Source organism: Fundulus heteroclitus, unplaced genomic scaffold, assembly GCF_011125445.2.
Source record: "Fundulus heteroclitus isolate FHET01 unplaced genomic scaffold, MU-UCD_Fhet_4.1 scaffold_112, whole genome shotgun sequence".
Taxonomy (NCBI): Eukaryota; Metazoa; Chordata; class Actinopteri; order Cyprinodontiformes; family Fundulidae; genus Fundulus; species Fundulus heteroclitus.
Window position 1 is genome coordinate 543,576 of NW_023396525.1, and position 13,071 is coordinate 556,646.

The 13,071-nt window shown below is 39.7% G+C and overlaps 2 long non-coding RNA genes across 2 annotated transcripts; both read right to left on the reverse strand.

Annotated features, from left to right (window-relative positions):
- Positions 1–1,245, reverse strand: LOC118558236. Its single transcript, XR_004928250.1, has 3 exons — positions 1,203–1,245; positions 463–525; positions 1–307 (listed from the first exon to the last, which is right to left on the reverse strand). It is a non-coding gene; the product is annotated as an uncharacterized LOC118558236 (long non-coding RNA).
- Position 1,246: 1 nt separating this feature from the next.
- Positions 1,247–4,510, reverse strand: LOC118558235. Its single transcript, XR_004928249.1, has 3 exons — positions 4,475–4,510; positions 3,230–3,364; positions 1,247–1,268 (listed from the first exon to the last, which is right to left on the reverse strand). It is a non-coding gene; the product is annotated as an uncharacterized LOC118558235 (long non-coding RNA).
- Between the last annotated feature and the right edge of the window lie 8,561 nt (positions 4,511–13,071).

Below are 13,071 nucleotides of genomic sequence, written 5' to 3' on the forward strand. Positions count from 1 at the left end.
TTTTTTTTCTTTTTTAGCCTCAAGACTTTTACATCCGTGTCACTGGAGGATTCGGATAACTCACAATCTGCCATGGATTGGAAAGAGGAAGATGTGCTCTGTCTGCATTTCACAGGCTTCACACGACCTTTGTTCAAGCGTCGAACATCCGAGTTTGATGAACTGTAGTTTGTTGGAGACTTGAGCAGTTTGAGTTCTTTCTCAGATACTTCTGATTCTGGTGTAGAACTAGGCACATACTCATCCTCACTTTTTTCACTGCTTGTCATTGATTATATTCAGAGATCCCAAGCATTTTCTTTGTAAGCTAGAAAAGTTAAAGTCAGATGGGACTCAATTAGTAAGTTTAAATACTTCCCACTTAAATTTTCCAATTACGCCTTTCCCATCAACAATATATAGTTCGTAATTTTGTCATCACAACTGATTTCAAAATACACACTGGTTTGTCTGCAAACTTACAAAGACACTCTCAGTTCTCTTCAGTGGAGGAACATCTGGGTCTGAAGGGCACTGGTCCATTTCCTGAAAGAGTTACCAAAACATAGTCTCAAATACAATTTCCAATTACAGAATAATCCATTTTTACTTTGTGTTAAAATAGATCTACAGCTTATAAATACAATAACAACTATTAATAAAAATTGAGCTTTCACTGTTACAAAGAAAATAAAGTATAATAGGTAAGAAACGGAGAACCAGCTGTGTAACAACCAAAAAGTCTAATATATACAGTGGGTCATGAAAGTATTCAGACCCTCAATTTTTTAGTATTTCTTATGTTGAAGCTTTGTGTCAAAGTAAAAAAAAAAAAAGTTTCCTCAGGAATCACCACTCAGTACCTCGCGAGGACAACCCAAACCCAGAATTTTAGATTTTTTTTGCAAATGAATTAAAAAAGAAAATCTGAAATATCACATGAACATAAGCATTCACATAATTTCTGATCAATATCAAATGAATTTCACTAATAAAACATGTTTAACTATCCAACCGGGTGCGCTACTACATTTTTTAACGTGCTAGCTCCAGCAGTACAACCTAAAAAAGTAAGCGTACAGCCCTGATTAGTGTTCACAACCATATACGTTTTCTCTCTCTTTCTCTCTCCCCCAATTTGAGTAACCTGCTTTTAACCTGCTAATTCTAACCTGCTTGCATCTGTGGCATCACTCTTTATGTGCAACATCCCCTGCACTTACCTCCTCTGGCTCGTCTGTCTCCTCTCCATCCTCCTGATCTTTTAACTTTTCAGGGAGGGTTTGGCCCTGCAAATGAGGTCAGCACATGCAAAATACCAGTCAGTCCTGACATGCCTGAAAAATGTCTCATGCTCAGACTTTAGGTCAGCCATAATATTTTGGCCATCAAATGTAATTGACAGGCCAATGAAAATATCAACGGCCGTTGAGGCCAGTAACACCACATAAAAACGTCAAGCTCTTCTGCTCCTCAATAAACAGAGAATGGGACAGCAGCCTATCCAAACACAATGTTTTAAACCAGAATGGCAGGAGAAATTAAAATGGTTAAGTCATGAAAGTGTAGACGGAATAGACAAAACGTTCTGCAGTATTTGTGAGATGGCAGGTAGGACTAAAGCTTTTACCAAACGATCTATCAATCTGACCACACATTTGACACAGCAGGAAAGTGCGATGAAACAGCACTGTGATTAAGCTACCTGGTCCAAGAAAGACGCACTGACCTGCAGCTGAAAGCTGTTTACTACATGGCTACCGTATATTATTTTTAGAATGAAGTGCCTCTTCATTTCATGGCTGTTTAGGCTATTTACATCTCAAAAAACTGCAATTTTTTTCACAGAAAACTTCAGATGGTTATTCAGACTTACACTGATGGGTTTGTTTACATCAAACAAGTTAGTCTGAAGCTCAGTGCATTTACAGTTAATCTGAAGAAGAGTGCATTTACAGTTAGTCTAAAGCTCAGTGCATTTACAATTAGTCTGAAGCTCAGTGCATTTGCAGTTGATCTGAAGCTCAGTGCATTTACAGTTAATCTGAAACTCAGTGCATTTACAGTTAGTCTGAAGCTCAGTGCATTTACAGATAGTCTAAAGCTCAGTGCATTTACAGTTAATCTGAAACTCAGTGCATTTACAGTTAGTCTGAAGCTCAGTGCATTTACAGTTAATCTGAAGAAGAGTGCATTTACAGTTAGTCTAAAGCTCAGTGCATTTACAGATAGTCTGAAGCTCAGTGCATTTACAGATAGTCTGAAGCTCAGTGTATTTACAGTTAATCTGAAACTCAGTGCATTTACAGTTAGTCTAAAGCTCAGTGCATTTACAGTTAGTCTGAAGCTCAGTGCATTTACAGTTAATCTGAAACTCAGTGCATTTACAGTTAGTCTGAAGCTCAGTGCATTTACAGTTAATCTGAAGAAGAGTGCATTTACAGTTAGTCTAAAGCTCAGTGCATTTACAGATAGTCTGAAACTCAGTGTATTTACAGTTAGTCTGAAGCTCAGTGTATTTACAGTTAGTCTGAAGCTCAGTGTATTTACAGTTAGTCTGAAGCTCAGTGCATTTACAGTTAATCTGAAACTCAGTGCATTTACAGTTAGTCTAAAGCTCAGTGCATTTACAGTTAATCTGAAGCGCTCCTGTACCTTAATTCAACCATGTAATATAAACTCAGAGGCACAATGTTTTTGTAGCATACTGGTAAGTATTTTCTCAATAATGGCTGAATATTTATATGATATGGAAGATGACTTTGAATACAGTGGTCAGCCATGTGACTGAAACGTGATTGCTACTTTTAATAAGCATGTCTGCTTCTTTGAAGTAAACAAACCCATCAGTGTAACTTTGAATAGCCATCTGAAGTTGTTTGTGCAAAGAAATTGTAGTTTTCTGAGATGTAATTAGCTTAAACAGAAGATCCATCCGCTCACATTAAAGCTGCAGTGGTGGTGCAAGGACAGAGGGAACTACTGCATAATAGGAGCATTTCAAAAAAATCTTCAGATTCATTCTTTTAAACCTTGAATAAAACAAGGCTATTTGTTATATTTTATTGTTGTATGCTAACTAAGGTCGTAAAGTTTGTGACGAGTTCATTCTGCTGAATATTTTTAATAAATATAATAGCCTACATTTGTTGGATAATAGCATTTGTGTTTTTGTTATATTACTGTTTAAAGAGTATTAAATTGCTATTTAAAATATGACTTGTAGGTATTGGAATATTTGCAGGCTCACCTCACGCTTCTTATTCTTCGAAATGAGCAGGTCCATGTCTATCAGCTGGTTTATGTTAATGGTGGTAGTGGTCGTCTCCTCTGGGGGTAAATCCACCTTGAGCTGCTGAGACTTTTGGTGGTTCAAAGCTCCTATCTAGATGAAAGAGTGGAAGAGGAAAGGAGGCAAGGAGATGAGACAAGGAGAAACTTATATATAACATATAACATAACAGAATCAACACTTGGGAACAGCACAAGACTTTTGAAGAATAATTTGTCCTGTGTGATCTTTTAGTGTTTACTCTATATGCTTTCAAAAGTGGCACAGTGCTGCAGCTGATAATGCCACTGCTAAAATTTTACATGAGTAAGCATAACAAACACAAACTACTGTTTAAAAAAGCTACAGGTTTTTAAACTGGTTAACAGCTCTGTGGTAAAATGCATCCTCTCTTGCTGCTGCTCAGACTCACTGCTGCTTTTAGAGGAGGTGCAGGCTGCAGTCAGCCTCATAAAAAAACTTATTTTAATATATTTAGCTAATTAGACTCAATTGCTACATACAGTAAATGTCTGCTTTGAGTCTGTTCATAACAGTTCATTATCAGTATAATAAGCTCTGTATTGTTTGAAAAACTTCATCTCAATGACAGATTTTGTTGCCAATGACAGCAAGGAGCTCTACTCGACTTGATAACGTGAAACCTAAAGTCTGTTTCATCCTGTCGGCCTGTTGTATGTGTGGAGCTCAGCCTCACCTTCCACAGACAGAGCAGAGGAGAGAGACAGAGCTCGCTGCAAAACTCCCATTTTAGTTTGCATAGAATAATTTTTAATAGCATATGCAGTCAAAACTGTCGCACTGTAACGTTACAGCCCTGAATAAATGGTGCAAACTGAAGCAAGTCCCAAAAAAATAATTACATGAATAATTACATTGGAAATTAGGTTGTTGCTTGTAAACAGAGGCCTTAGGAAAGGAGGCTATATTTAAGAGGTACAGTCCGATAAAATACCTGTAGTTTACCGTATTAGCCGACAGCAACACCAGCCTGCAACACCAGTGTGTTAGCAGGGTTAGCTAACCCTGCTAACACACTAGCGTTAGCAGGGTTAGCTAACGCTAACTGGCTTATGCTAACTACTCTGTTAAGAGAAATATCACTGTTTATCATAACTTATCGAGTAATATCACTGTTAATCGTAACCTATCGTTCAAAAATCATGCCAGATTAAATCAAAAATAAGAGAATTTAAAACTTACCAGCTGCTGGTGTCGAGTCGGACAGCTCCCGCTTCTTAAAACTCCTGTAACTCTCTGCTGCTGCTGCGGTCCCGTCGCGCCGTGTGGAGGGGAGAGCGGGAGGGAGGGAGGGGGGCGGGAGCGGGAGGGGGGGAGGGGCGCACCATGCACCTGCAGAGCTGCAGCTGGCAGGGCGTTGCTCTGCAGAGGGCGGCCCCTTTGAAGCTGATGGGCCATTAACTGAGGCTCGGCAGAGGACCACACAATATTTCTCCACTTCTCAGCTCACAGGGGAGCTTTACAGACTAGTGCTGCAAATAACTAATGTTTTATATTTAACACTAAACTGCAAACTAGAAAATTATTAACATTAAAGTCTCTCTCCTTAACCAAAGTTTCACTATACTAGTGGTGGACACTAACTAAGTACTTTAGCCCACTTTACTAGTATTTCTATTTTATGCAACTTTAAACTTACAATCCACTACATTTCAGAGGGAAATACTGTACTTTCTAAACCTTTACTTTTTATTGACCTAAATAATCTAGATGCAGTGTAATTACTACTTTGGCTGTACTAGATATTTGATATATTCAGTAGATTGAATATATCAAATACCTAGTATCCTCAAGTTGTTGACTAAATTAATAGTAACCTATAATTAAAAGTATTTTCCCATTTCATGGACACAAGCCATTCCTGGCCTAGTTTCAGAGAGCACTTTGGAGGCCCAGTATATAATGTGAAGCTTTTTGTTCATTTGTTTGTTTGTTTTTAGTGGTAATAGTGACAAAAATGAATAACCCTCAGACAATACTGCTGACAACCTCGGGCATATGTTTGGAGGAAGGCCTGAAGAATGTTAGTTAGGGTTGGGTTTAAATGCAGCGCTTTAAAAAGAGCACTATGAGGGGCACAGGCTCTTGGGGGCTCTGAGTATTCAAAAAAACTCCTTAAAAACCAAAAAGGGCTCATGAAAACCCAATTAAAAGAATGCACAACAGACAACACTACATAAAGAAGCCTAATGTACAATATCAGCATTTGACTTACCTATTACCAAAGCTAAAAAAATATGTTACAGTTTTTATCATACAGAATGAAGACTTTTAACAACTGAATTGCAGATATGCTCATACACTGTCAACTCACAATCTAACTCATACCTTTAGATTAAAAGTTTTAACAAATTTAAGACCTCACATCTTGTCTCTGTCGTGCTGCTGCATTGCTGCTCTAACACATACAAAATGGCTTCAGTTATGCATATGTGTAGGCTACAGCTACAGCAAGTATAGAGATTGCCCATTTTAAAATTAAACAGGAAAAAGTCCACTTATTGTTCCCTATGCAGTAGTATTTGTGCAGAACACTAGTGGGTTGTTCCATTACAGCTGATAACCTAATCATAACCTAACCCAAACCTTATAGCACTGTGGAAATAATTAAATAATTATTGAAAATGTATCTGCAAATCAACTGCAATGAACCGTGCTGTCCGTCAACACTGTGATAATCAGAAACAACAGCAATTGATAAGCTTAAAACTCAGGAAGACAGTGAAAAGAGTTTGGAGACAGCTAAATTAGCTTTGATAATACTGTGTGAGCATGACAGAGGGGCCTACGTTCTCTGACTGTGTAAGGATGTTTAATTTGTTAACAGAAAAGTGCTGATGTTAGCTGTTAGCTGCTAGCTGTTAGCCGCTAACACTGACAATGACATACTGATAAAAGATAAATGCTAGCCGTTTTCCACTACAGGGATCTCTTGCTGCTGTGCTGGTACTGGAACCCAGTGGTTATCTAGCAAGTCTGTTATTCAGTGTCAATAGCCACACTCTTTAAGAGTCACAACAGTAAGCTCTGCTTTACGTCTGCAGAGCAGCGACCTCAGAGCAGGAAAGTTCATGGGTTAGCACTAGAATAATGCTGAGAGGGGAGAAGACATGGCCAAGCTGTAGCCAGTCTCTACTAGCCATCTTTCACATCAAGTCACCACTTCTTACACTGTTTTCCTGCTAGTGTGGGTGGACCAGAGCCAGGCAGAGACCGCTGTGTCCCAGGACAGGAAAACATTTTCTTTCTATCGAGCTCTATAGTATTTTTTGGGGGGTATGCAAATTTTGTTTCCTTTGCTGGCACTGTATTTAATTCTCCTGGACTAAGAAATACCAAATTGCTGCTCTGAGTATTCAAAAAAACTCCTTAAAAACCAAAAAGGGCTCATGAAAACCCCATTAAAAGAATGCACAACAGACAACACTACATAAAGAAACCTAATGTACAATATCAGCATTTGACTTACCTATTACAAAAGCTAAAAAAATATGTTACAGTTTTTATCATACAGAATGAAGACTTTTAACAACTGAATTGCAGATATGCTCATACACTGTCAACTCACAATCTAACTCATACCTTTAGATTAAAAGTTTTAACAAATTTAAGACCTCACATCTTGTCTCTGTCGTGCTGCTGCATTGCTGCTCTAACACATACAAAATGGCTTCAGTTATGCATATGTGTAGGCTACAGCTACAGCAAGTATAGAGATTGCCCATTTTAAAATTAAACAGGAAAAAGTCCACTTATTGTTCCCTATGCAGTAGTATTTGTGCAGAACACTAGTGGGTTGTTCCATTACAGCTGATAACCTAATCATAACCTAACCCAAACCTTATAGCACTGTGGAAATAATTAAATAATTATTGAAAATGTATCTGCAAATCAACTGCAATGAACCGTGCTGTCCGTCAACACTGTGATAATCAGAAACAACAGCAATTGATAAGCTTAGAACTCAGGAAGACAGTGAAAAGAGTTTGGAGACAGCTAAATTAGCTTTGATAATACTGTGTGAGCATGACAGAGGGGCCTACGTTCTCTGACTGTGTAAGGATGCTTAATTTGTTAACAGAAAAGTGCTGATGTTAGCTGTTAGCTGCTAGCTGTTAGCCGCTAACACTGACAATGACATACTGATAAAAGATAAATGCTAGCCGTTTTCCACTACAGTGATCTCTGGCTGCTGTGCTGGTACTGGAACCCAGTGGTTATCTAGCAAGTCTGTTATTCAGTGTCAAAAGCCACACTCTTTAAGAGTCACAACAGTAAGCTCTGCTTTACGTCTGCAGAGCAGCGACCTCAGAGCAGGAAAGTTCATGGGTTAGCACTAGAATAATGCTGAGAGGGGAGAAGACATGGCCAAGCTGTAGCCAGTCTCTACTAGTCATCTTTCACATCAAGTCACCACTTCTTACACTGTTTTCCTGCTAGTGTGGGTGGACCAGAGCCAGGCAGAGACCGCTGTGTCCCAGGACAGGAAAACATTTTCTTTCTATCGAGCTCTATAGTATTTTTTGGGGGGTATGCAAATTTTGTTTCCTTTACTGGCACTTTATTTAATTCTCCTGGACTAAGAAATACCAAATTGCGGCTCTGACTATTCAAAAAAAAACTCCTTAAAAACCAAAAAGGGCTCATGAAAACCCCATTAAAAGAATGCACAACCGACAACACTACATAAAGAAGCCTAATGTACAATATCAGAAAAAAGCTAAAAAAATATGTTAGTTTTTTATCATACAGAATGAAAACTTTTAACAACTGAATTGCAGATATGCTCATACACTGTCAACTCACAATCTAACTCATACCCTTAGATTAAAACCACAATTTGTGATGAGGATTGACTGTTCATCAAAAGGATTGATTTACTTTTGATAAACACTGAAAAGAGACTGATTGAAAACAGACATTACACAAGATTTTGAGTTGTTATATTTCATTTATATTGTTGGCATCTATTTGTGTTGCTGGAATAAGTCTATTTTATTATTTTATTTTTTATTTTTTTTAGTGCTTGTGTCACTACAATGAAATAACATATTTTGAGTTAAACAAACAGACACTGATTTAAAGGGAAGGTATGTTCCAGTCCATAAAATATTTTATTTTATTGGCCTTAGGTAGGCCATTACTGCCAGACCCAGAATAAATTCCTGCTGATTACATTTGAATCTGATTTCATCTTTGTTTCTTGTTATTGAAAGAGGGACAAATTGATACTTGGTTACAGTACAGTGAAACATAATTTGAGTAGCTTAGTATGTGGATGTAGCTGATGTATTTAAGTGTGTTGCAAAAAATGATGCTTTTTGCAGAGTCTGGCAACCTACATTTATACATGAGAGTACTCGCATATATGTTTACTTTTAACACAGTTGAACAGGTCATAGTTATGTTTCTGCCACAACTGAGTAATTTCTTCTGAACCACTTCACTAGTGCTTACTAGTACAGTCAAAAGAAGTGTTTATCCCATTCAACAGTTCTTTTGACTGTACTGAATCACTAGAATCCGTTCATTAAAAAGATTCATTCAAAAACTGCATTCACCGGCTCATTCAGTGCTTAGCAGGAGCCCTGACTGCATAGTGCATAATTCTCTAACTCCCTGAACTGGTAAACAGCAAAATGTTGCGTCATTCATTTCATGATTCAGCCCTGATTGAGGTTCACATTCACTCTTTAACAAGCTCACCGTGAGTACTGAAGGACGGTGCATTCATGGACCATAGTATATGGTCACTGGCGGGAGACACAGTGCTACTTTGAGTGGTATACATGTATTGCACGGGAGTCCTCAGCTCTGTACACTCACTGAACACGTTACATGGATGTTGGCAAGTTGACACAGCACTAATTTTAGCAGTAGGCTACAGTTACAAAACTTGAATCAAGTCCTTTGCCCTGAGTGGCAGTTCTCTCTGTGTACAGTAGGCAAGTGATCGTAAGTTCACTGAACAAGTCAGCGCTGACTGTTGGTGCGTTCACTGTTTCACAACTGCGTTTCACAGCTGAAAAACAGCACAAAATGATTAAATTAAGATAACCACAAGATCTATAATTATCTAAATGCACAAATGTTAAACTTTTAGGGGCTAAACCCACCACCCAATACCTCACAAACTCTGCACAAAGAAAAGAGAACTGTATTGAGCATACAAAATTCAACAAATAAAAAACAATGTGAACTCTATTAAATTCTCATGAGATATGAGACCCAAAATGTAATAATCAGGTAACAAAAAGTGTATAAGAGGATAATAAACACATTCTAATGACAAAAATGGCATTCAGTCGCATAAAAAGTGCTGGTGGGGCCTGTATGAAAAAAACAGTACTGGTGGGGACTTAGTTCACACACTGTAATACCAGGTTTGGCCTTTGGTAGCGCTCTAGAGCACACACACAATTTCAGAAAATGAGCCTGCTGGGGACTTTGTGTACACACTGCTATACCAGGGTTGACCTCTGGGGTTGCTATAGAGCAAACACAAAGTCACAAAAAACAGCCTGCTGGGGACTTCTCAGGAAACTTCACCAGCCATATTAGAAAGTCATTTTCTATTCACTGGAGTGGTTCGCACCGTGGGGACCATGGTTTTGGTCCCCATGGTGTTTTTGGTCCCCATGGTGTTGGTGTGTATTCATGCCAATGTCCCCACCAGGATAGATAAACGAAAGCACACACACACACACACACACACACACACACACACACACACACACACAACTAATGTTTTTTTTTCTTTAAAAAATTAAATTGGAAACATTTTTTGAAATTCTCCAGAGCACATTTGCAAAAGTACTTGTGGGTGCTTAATGTGTTTGAACTTCAGTTTGCATGTCCAAATTCTGGAACCAAAAAGGCAGTTTGGCTTCTAAAATAGCACTATGCAGCAAACAGCTTCTCACAATGCTAACACTCTACATTTAAATAAAGTATTATGAATGCATTCAGGGGAAAGCCTGCCCTCATTCATGTACACTTATGTAAATTATAGCTATAACAAATAATTTGGGATTTTCACTATAACTGCGTCAGACAGCCTGTTGGGAAAATATTTTCTGCTGAAACTGGTAGTAATCATGGTGCAGGAAAGAAAAAGAATCATGTTGTGCACAATGTGAGATTGACCACAGATCCCTTTTCATTGTGGTGTTATAAGTTACTGAAGTATTTATGTACAGTATGACTTGATCAAGCATCAATATAGAAAGATCACTCCAGCGTGATTCCTCCAGTAAGTTGTTTATTAAATCTGAAGAACGTCTTGTCAGAATGTCAAGAGTTGATTAAAACTATAGTAAAAAAAGGATACATTCTCAACTTTTTTGATCACTTTGTGGCCGAAGGACTGTAACCTCACACAAAAGTAGATGCAAATTGCTTCCATCTGCTAGACCTGTTAACATTGCCATTCATTTACTGCAATCTTCTTTGTGATTTCAGTGGAAAGATTAAGAAAGTAGCAAGAGCCAAAAGGTTGCAAAAACATAGGAAAGAACTCTTCATGATTCCTCCACTGTAATCACAGGAGAGGTCCAAACATAGCAAAAAAAAAATAAATCTGTTTTACAAAATTTCCAGACAAGAGTAGACAGAACCTATGAGGGCCCTTGTCAAGATTGTTGTATGAATTTTCACATCGCTTGTTTTACTCAGATAATTCTGATGTCCATAAGGCGCTAAGCAGGACTGAAGTTCTCTGCGGCTCAGTCTCGGTACAATTGGGCTTTCATTATGGATTAAAATCCTTATAATGGAAAAGTGTAAGAGAACCACAACAGACTTGGAGCTCTATGTGAAGGAAAAGGATGATGTACATTCACATCTATAAAACAGTACCATGGAGGATCCATGAGGAGGATGTCTGTTTCCAAAAGGCAGCAGCCTTCCCACATCCAAAAGGGATTCAGAAATGTTGCTGTTAGGGAACATGAAGCCCATTTTTGTTGTACATGGCAATGGAGTATGTCCTACAGTATTTTATATCACTGCGGTTTAAAGATTTGAGAGAACTAAATAAATATTAAGATCATATATGTATTAAATGAATAGCCTTAAAATGGCATGTGTTAGAGTGTGATTGTTGAGTTAAACCTGGTCAAACTTGAAAAGTTAATATAATTCTTCATATCCTAATTAGCCAAATTATGAGTATAGGTGCATTTGATTCTATTATAATAATATCATGGTAAAGTTATTTTATTATATAACCAAAAAGGAAGCCCACTTGTGTTAATCTGCTGTTTCATCTATTGATATAATCCCAGCCCCATGTCACCTGACCTGTATAAGAGCAGGCTCTGTGGGCCCTCCACGACGCCCGCGCCAGACTTTCCTATTCGGCCGGAGCCGCAGACTGCGGACTCCAGGCCGCTCGTCTTTGCCTTTTTCGGGGCCTTCCACCATGGCGCCCGCTTTTGACTTTGCTGTTCGGCCGGAGCCGCCGACCGCGGTCTCCGGGCCGCTTGACTTTGCCTCGTCGGGGCCGTCCACCACGGCGCCCGCCTCTGACTTTCCTGCTCGGCTGGAGCCGCAGACTGCGGACTTCGGGCCGCTCGTCTTTGCCTCGACGGGGCCGTCCACCACGGCGCCCGCTTTTGACTTTTCTGTTCGGCCGGAGCCGCCGACCGCGGTCTCCAGGTCGCTTGACTTTGCCTCGTCGGGGCCGCCCTCCTCGTGGGTTTAGTTGGCCGATGCTGCTCCGCCGCCTGCCTCGTCCAGGACGACCTCCACGAAGACTTTTCTTTTTGCTTAGTAGCCGTTTTTGCCTGCACCCTTAAGGCCAGTGCCTTCTGTTTATTTTTTTTAAGCTCGGCCTTAGTTTAGAATTATTTAGTATTCCTCAGTTTGGAATTAGTTAGGGGGTTCTTCGTTTTCTTAGAGTTCTTAGTCTTTGTTTGCTTTTGTTTTCCCTGCTCTGTTTTAGGATTCTAGATTTTGCCTTAGTTTTCTAGGTATGCTCAGGCTTGTCATTTTAGCTTTAGCTCTCTGGTTGTCACGTTAGTGTACTTGTTCAAGTCCTAGTTTTTCTTGTTTTGTTTTTATTTGTAGTTTAGCTTTAGTTTCCTTTTCTGCTTTAGTGTTTTGATTTAATGGTTAGCTTTAGTTTTTCTTTTGTGGTGTTATCCCTGCTCTAGTTTTGCCTTTATTTTCTAGTTCTTGGTTTGATTCTTTATTTTTGTCCTGCGCTCTTAGTTTCCAGCGCTCCTTAGGTCTTAGCGCTCGTTTAGATTTCTGACCCCTGGTCCTGAGCTGTTTCATGCTCCTTAGCTTTGGCTAGTTCGAGCTTCCTTAGTTTGTTTTTGGCCTCCTTGTTCCTCTGGCTTCTAGTATTTAGACTTCTCGGTTTCCCGGCGTTTTAGGACGCCCTCTGTTTTCAGTTCCCTGGCGTGTTAGGACGCCCTCTGTTCTCGGTTCCCCGGCGTGTTAGGACGCCCTCTGTTCTCGGCTCCCCGGCATGTTAGGACGCCCTCTGTTCTCGTTTCCCCGGCGTGTTAGGACGCCCTCTGTTCTCGGTTCCCCGGCGTGTAAGTATGCCCTCCGTTCTTGTTCCTAGGCGTGTAAGTACGCCCGTTCCTTCCCTTTGGCATTAAGTACGCCCATTCCGTCCCTTTGGCGTTAGGTACGCCCGTTCCTTCCCTTTGGCGTTAGGTAAGCCCGTTCTTCCCTCTGGCGTTAGCATGTCTGGTCTTACCCTTTGGCATTAGCGCGCCTACTCCTTCCCTCTGGCGTTAGTACGTCTGGCCTTGCCCGTTTTTCCT